Raw genomic sequence first — 7,546 nt, forward strand, 5'->3', positions numbered from 1 at the left:
CTTAGGGAAAACAGGCAGAACCTCACTCTCACAGAGAAAACCACCGACAGGGATAGAAACTACCGACAGGGGTTACAGCCAACGTCAGGACAACCAGAACACTGGGCAAGCCCAGGAACTTCAGAAACAAAGATAGACTCACCCAGCGAGGGACAATTGTCATAATGGGATTCAGACCCTCTGAGAAATGACTTGAAGCAAAGCCCTGAAGACATTTTCCTTATGGGCACTGAGGCAGGTGAAGCTTTGGAGTGAAAAGCTGATATATCCTGTGTCAAAGAGCTCTGGGACTCCACCAACGCTTGTACATAAAGTGGGTTAACTTCTGACCACTCTCAGCTATGTTCATGAATGGGCTCTTCGCTTTCTTTCCGCAATCAGCTCCTCTACTAGGAATCTCTGCTTTAGTTAATGTCTACAATGAACTCCTCTAATAGGATGTTAACGTTGAAGTTTTCATCAAGAGACTGATGAAGAGATACTTTTGGGAGACAACTATTGCCTTTTAAGGGGAGGGAGAGAGAAACTGCTGCCTTCTCATCCCCAGCCTAGTAGCAGGGGCTTCGGGGAGACAGTGCCAAGAACTTTTAAATGTGTTCCCTGAAGTTAGAAGACCAAAAGGTCTGGTGCCTGACCCATTCTTGAGAAAGGCAATGCTGACTGTGAACTCAAGACTCTTAGCAGAGAGAGTGAGAAGGTAAGGAAGGGCTAATGGCTTCGCTGGCAAAATCGGGATGGATCTGCCAACCCATGTTTGGGGCCCACAGGCTTCTGAAGATGGATTTAGAATCTACTCAGACCAGCTGTAATGACTTTTCCCTCCTGCTTTCATTTTCTGCTTCCCCCTAAGTCCTTCTCTCCCACACAACAATCTCAACACAAAAAGGAGTATGACTAGTAGCTGGACAGTCAATTAGTAGTAAAGTGGCTTAGAAGTCAAGACTTGTGATCCTAAGTCATTTTTTCTTCTCATTCTGATTCAGTTTCCCTAATTTGAACAAGTCATTATTTATTGAAGTTGGATATTGATTAGCTCTTGAAAGTTGTGCACATCTGCTGGTGTTCTTTCTTTTTTATCTTCTGAAAAAAAATTACTTAGACTATGAACACTAAGTTAAGTCATAAAGTTTAGATATTTAAGAGCATGAGTCAGATGATATTGAAGCTGAATGGGACCTTTAAGGACCTATGTGAAGCACCCTCTTTTTCTGAACAGTTGAGCAAACTGTGACACCAGGATGAAACAAACTGTTCAAGGCATCCAACCCACTGAGTCAGTGAAAGGTTCATGGGTAAAAGTTAAGTCTCCAGAGACTTAGTCCAATGCTTTCCACATCCATGTGGTAGGCTGGTTTCCTCATCACACTGATGCATTTGATTCACTTACACACCAATTTTAGAACAGGACCTGTCAATGACTTTTTTCTATCCATTATGCTTTTGCTACCTACTCCATAGGCCTGGAACATCCTTTATGTTCCCCCATTACATTTGCTTATATTGCTGTTTAAGATTTGTGACTTACTGTTTTCTGTAAGGCACTACACAATTCCTGTCTTAGAGCATGCTCTCATCCCAGTTCTGGACCCAAAAATGGACATTAGAAACTTACCCCTTGTCAGAGGGATGAAAAATTTTATGAGGTCCTTATAATGTAAACTCCTTTTTGGGGGGTGGAGGAAAGAAGTTTAACTCCTGAGTATAGATAACATATGGATGACTGCACTAATAGCCACAATGCAGCCAAACTCCTAATTCAGCATCTTTCAAGGAAGCAAACCCTTGGTAACTCTTTACCTTAGCACTGCCTGCTTGACTTGACTGGAGAAATGCTAAACAGGCAGAAAACCCTCCTCTGTGGGTCACCCTCGGGTGACACTCAGGCCAACTGTAACACAGTCAGAAACTCTTCTTGCACACACACTCACTCTAGAGTAGTACAGTGAGAGGGTGAAAGTGAGCTTATTCTATTCAACATGGATATACAGCTGTCACTGTTGGTTTCTCACTCGGGAAGACAGTCTATTTTCCTTAGGGCCTCCTGCCAGGCAGCACAGGGAGAGGTGCACAGAGCCTGCTGCTCATGAGCAAGGACCTCATGGCCACTGTGGGCTCCCAGAGTGACACAGTGGACTTCACAGTCACAAGAGCAAGGGCCTCGGGACCCAGATTTCTAGAGACTGGAATAGTGGGGATTATACCCCCAGGTTGCTGTTATGCCATGTACAATGGCCAAGTTCCAGCTGAGATCTTCCATGAAGATCAGGCTTCAGGGGTTCTCGTGTATGCAGGTCTGCCCAGGTCCTTTCAGCTAGCACTTCTAGAGAAGGGAAAGTTGTTTGAGCTGTAACTATTTACAGCAAGGATTCTGAGAAAGAGATAACTTTATCTGAAAGTTCACTTCTATATAGCAAACATGGATCTTGGAACAATCCAAAGGCTTGGTGAGAAATTAGAGTATAAGAAAGCTGTCCTGCAGCCCAAACAGGTTAAACTTTAGCCTCCTATGAAAGTCCCTCCTGTGCGCAACTGAGCATGGGTCTCACTTTCCCAAGAATGGGGATCATTTCAGGTAGTCCCTAAATATCTACTTAGTCTGGAGATCAGTATTTAGGGCTTTATATACAACAGAAATTCATTAAATTGTAATAGTCTCACCAATTATACTTTCCAATTACCCTATTCTAGCATCAAACATCCCAATTTGAAATTATGCCCAACTCATAGAGCCTATCCACTGATATCCTTCCTGGTTTGGGTCCACAGTGTGAATAATTCTCAAATCTTAACACCACTAAGGGACCAAACATGGATTGCTAAATCATGAAACTCACATCCTATTCCTTTTCCTGTTCTCGTGGCAGAAGTCATGAGTAGATAGTGGTACATATTCTTGTAAAGGGAAGACATGGCCTCCTAACCCATCATCAGATATTTATTGAACCTCTACTGTGTGTCAGGCACTCCAGTTTAGTCACTGTGAATCAATCAGTGTTGGCAAATTACATGAAAACACTTTTCCATTTCAAGCCCACATTCTACATTCAATTTCACCTACTCCCTTAGACGTGTGTGGAGTAATACATTCCAGCTGATTAGTGCCCATCAATGCCCCTGCTTGCCAATGGGCTGGAATAGGAAGCCTCTTACACTAAAAAGGGCTATATTATAGCTCAGTCAAGAAAATTTAAGAATTTTCAATACCATCAGTGTTGTGAATGGTTTTTGTGGCCCAGTGGGAACATAAAGCTTATTGACTAAAAATCCACCTTTTGCATATAGTTACAGTGATCCTTACATATAAAGTTGTTACCTATTAGCCCCCTGATGGGCTTCAATATCATTGTTTTTGAGAGAACTAAATTATAGAAAATGAATTCTCTTTTGTTCAAACCATTTATGATACACTGGTGCAATAATACATTGATATAATCACTTCTGCTATAATGCTAATTTGGCATAGAGTATGGAAATGTTTTCCTTCTGATTTTGATTCAGTTTCTTAGAAATACATCCTTATATGCCATTTAACTTCTGCCAACGTGTTTGAAGCCCCTTTTTAGATGCCTGATCGCAATATGACTCTCTCTCAAATTTTACATATCATATATTCTCTTCAAGTGACCAAATAATTTTTTCTGAAAAGCTTAATGTTTTGGCTTGTGGAGGAAATGTAAATATATGCTCATAATAACTCTTTATTAGGAGAAATATTTTTAAATGCTGTAACTTTCTCCTTCGATTTCTTGTTAATTTTTTTCAGCACATTTCATCAAAAGAGGGTTGATAACTGTTAAATGTTGCATTTTCTATAGCAACCATTTCAGTACATTTAAAGAATTAAGCAGGAAGGCAGGTCAGATGACCCTTCTTGTGTCACATGCCTCATAGTAGTAGGGCTGTCAGCTGCCTGTGAAGGGAAAAAAGGATGGTGGCTTAGGGGCTTTGCCTCGTATCAACATCCCTGAATGATTTTCTGGGAACATGGCAACTTGCTCTGCAGTCTCCCCGGGCAATAACAAATTGTTATTGAACACAGGGGGATCTGTAAGCCATTGAGAGAAGAATCAGAGCTAGTCAAGTTTCCAATTGACGACCACTTCAGTTTTATAATCATACCATGAAGTGTTGAAACCAGGCACATTTTAAATAACATTTTTCATTTTCTTTTTTCCTCTGTTCACCATCCCCTCTGCATGTGAATGTTTACTGTCAAACGTTTTGACCTCAGTGATTCTTAAATATGAAGGGAGGGATGCTAATTCTTATAGATGTTTTTATTTTCAAAAGAAGTATTGGAACTATAGGCCCAGGAATTTAGGAGATAATATCAGCTTCAACTTTAGGAAACAGATCCGTTGAAAGTTATTTCAAAAACTCTCAAGTAAGCCTTCACAGCAGAGTGTTGAGATCAACAAAATATATTAGGGCTTAAAGGAATGGTTTAATTTCTCAAGTATGTGTGTGTTTAAGTGTTCACATGTGTGTATAGTGGTCTGTATAGTATATCAGTTAACTAATGTGCAAATGCCCCAGAAATTTGTATAAACTCTTTACTTACTACTAAGGATCTTTCCATCTATTCAGGTGTCATTTTGCTCCTTTTAGTCAGTGTTGATGGTAACTGAACATAGAGTAAAGGGAATACTATGTCAAATTGTGGGTGAAGCCACACTTTTATTTCCTCAATCTAAAGTAGTAATCTCATACTCTGGTGTTTAAATAAAGTTTTGTATTTAATTTAAACACTGATTAAGAGTGAAAAGATATAGCTTAGGTTCTTTTTCTTCATCAGCATTAAAATGTCTGAATCTTATTTTGCAAAACATTCAGAACAGTAAAGAGTTGGTTACTTAGCTGTAATTTTTCCTGCCTGGAGAAATGTTTAGAAGTGGACTTGCCATCTTTATTTCTATTCTGTTGGTAGACTTTAAGATGTCATCTTGTTGTTTTTTTAATTTTTAAAAATTCAAAATAACATAGTGACCAGTTTTTTACAAAGCAGGTGACTCCTCGATTAACTCAACACAATATATCTGGACAACATAGCGTTTCAAACCCTACAAAGACAAGACTCAGAACTTAGGCTTGTACAAAACATTCAAAACATTTACCAAATTAGTTTTACTTTTTCCTTAAATCATTAGTTTTTAATCTCTAAATTGTTCTCCCTTTATTAGAGCCTATAGAGTGTGAGGACTGGATTCATATTTATTATATAGCCTTTAATAAGTTAACAAAATACACTGGATAGGGGAATCAAGTTAGTATGTTCTTTCAACTAATTGATAGTGAAAAATGAATCTTAAGTTTCAAGAATATCAATCTTGTGTTCACATTTCTTTTAAAACAATTTTTTATCCAGTGGAAAGCTCTTTTATCAAGGTACACGTTCACTGGGATGACAGAAAACAGTAAATTATGCATAAAATAAAAACATATTTGACATATTCATTTTCCTTTTCTTTCTGATTATGATAGATTTAGGAGTAAATACTGAAGTTGAAGAAAAAGGCAAACTTTGCTTCTGCAGAGGCCTTATATTGCCTTTTCTGGTCACTAATGAAGGTCTAGGATCCTAATGGCCTAAGAAGCAATCCCATTGAAAGGTACTTACCCTGTCTCAGTCCATTTTCTTAAACCATGGCAGAGTGACTGATATTTACAGGCAAAAAAAAAAGGATAAAGTCACAAAGTTAAAGAGTAAATCATGTATCCCCTTGCTTTTTTTTTAAGGTTCAGAACTTATGTCAAATTCTATTAGAATTAAAATATGAAAACACCTGATTATGGGAGGAAGCCAATTCTGAACGTGAAGGTAGTTTTTAATGGAATGAATGTGACAGGCAGCCCCACTTCTATTGACTAAGTTTGAGTATGGCTTGGTTTATGAATCCCCAATTCCTAAGGAAAAGATTTTAAGCAAATTGTGGGACATGTGTACACAAATTTATGACTTGGCTCTGGCAGAGAAGAATGGTCTCTACGAAAGAATAAAATCCTAGGGGTTATAAATGGGTCAGAAAGAATTAGTTTTTTTATTTATACTTCAGAAATGTAATAAAGTGAATGAAATGGTTTAATATACATTTTTACATCCAACATCAGTGACACACTGTTCATACATTAATTCTGTAGGAAAATGTACATCCTTCTTTTTTTGCTAAGATTTGCCAAGTGTTCATGGACAAAATATCCTTTCATTGAAACCTGAACTAGTGAAATAACAAGGGTAAGCAATGTTCCTTTCAATAGCTTTATGGCATTAATAAAGCTATTGCCCAAAGGCATGTTAATATTGGCATGTGCAGGATGAAGTCTCCCAGATTCTCCAAAATGTGAACGCCCAATTTGAAAACTTTACAGAAAAGTCTCATGAATTTTGTGACTGAATCTGCCTAGGGACACTAAAGTCCAGGATGGTTTATTCAAGTGTACTTCCATAGCTCTATTCCTAGCTGACTGTTCTTTGATTCCCTAATCACAGAGAAATGCATTCTTATGAAGTTAAACAGCTGTAGACACAGAATGCTGTTGATATTTTTCCCATATCTGAGTTTCCTAAAGAAAACCCAGTTAGTGGCAATTCTACCAAATACTTGTAACATTTACATGAAATTTTAATTGACTTTCAAACAGTACAACTGTGCCATGAATCCAACCACATAGAATATAAGCCTTAAGCCCACTAGGTTTAAGCAATTGTGCCCTTGTAGACTAAAACTATGTAAAATAAAATCTGGTAACTCCCTGGTGTTAGAGGTAGACAGTTTTCTTTCAAATCCTAGGTTTGGTCCTTTATTTTATTCAGCAGTGAAAGCCATGAATACAGAACAAATAACAGCTGTTACAATTCTTCACCATGACTTCTAATGTCAGAGAATTCAAAGTATGAACATAACACACAGTAATGAAAAGTATCAAAAATTAGTTTACCTCAAAAAAGATAAATAAAACAGGTATATTCCACCAATACATAAACAGATGTCTGTGCTACAGTTAAAATTTGCTGTATACAAAAGATCATAGTCCCCATAATCAGTTTATGATAGAAGCAAGAATACATGAGCCATTTAAATTGTCAGACATTATGCTTTATAAGGTATGCACAGAAGTTCAAGCAATAAATACATACATTAGTTCAAAGCCTTACAATAGCTACGCAAAGCAGATGCAGAAAAGCAGATTTGCTATTACTAGCAAGCAATGATATAAGAGTAAAAATTCATGAAATGCATTAAAGCAACATTTTTCTTAGAAAAAGTCTGGTCATTTATGGGTCCACCAACATTTTTACATAATATGCACAATTATCAAAATACAGACCAAGCATTTCAGAAAACTCCAAAAAACCTAAAATCTATTTTCAAAGCAATTGCAGTTTTGGAGGTTTTTCTGGTATAATGTGCAAGCAGCTATTTTTTAAAATTGTATTCATATAAAACCCATGCAAAACTCTACAGGTATATGCATTCTGTGGCTGAGACTTCCTTTCAAAAGTTTTGTAACTGAGGTATGCATACTTTAGCATTGTAGTCTTAGGCCA

General features: G+C 37.6%; 1 protein-coding gene across 14 annotated transcripts in view; it reads right to left on the minus strand.

Annotated features, from left to right (window-relative positions):
• Positions 1-6,784: 6,784 nt before the first annotated feature.
• FOXP2 (forkhead box P2) overlaps positions 6,785-7,546 on the minus strand; it is a 568,904-nt gene continuing 568,142 nt past the window's right edge. For all 14 annotated transcript variants that reach the window (XM_073238565.1, XM_073238561.1, XM_073238563.1 and 11 more), the window contains one exon: positions 6,785-7,546. This exon is cut by the window's right edge and continues 2,447 nt beyond it. The gene's annotated coding sequence lies outside the window, so the exon portion shown is untranslated.

Source organism: Manis javanica, chromosome 6 (genome assembly GCF_040802235.1).
Source record: "Manis javanica isolate MJ-LG chromosome 6, MJ_LKY, whole genome shotgun sequence".
Classification (NCBI taxonomy): domain Eukaryota; kingdom Metazoa; phylum Chordata; class Mammalia; order Pholidota; family Manidae; genus Manis; species Manis javanica.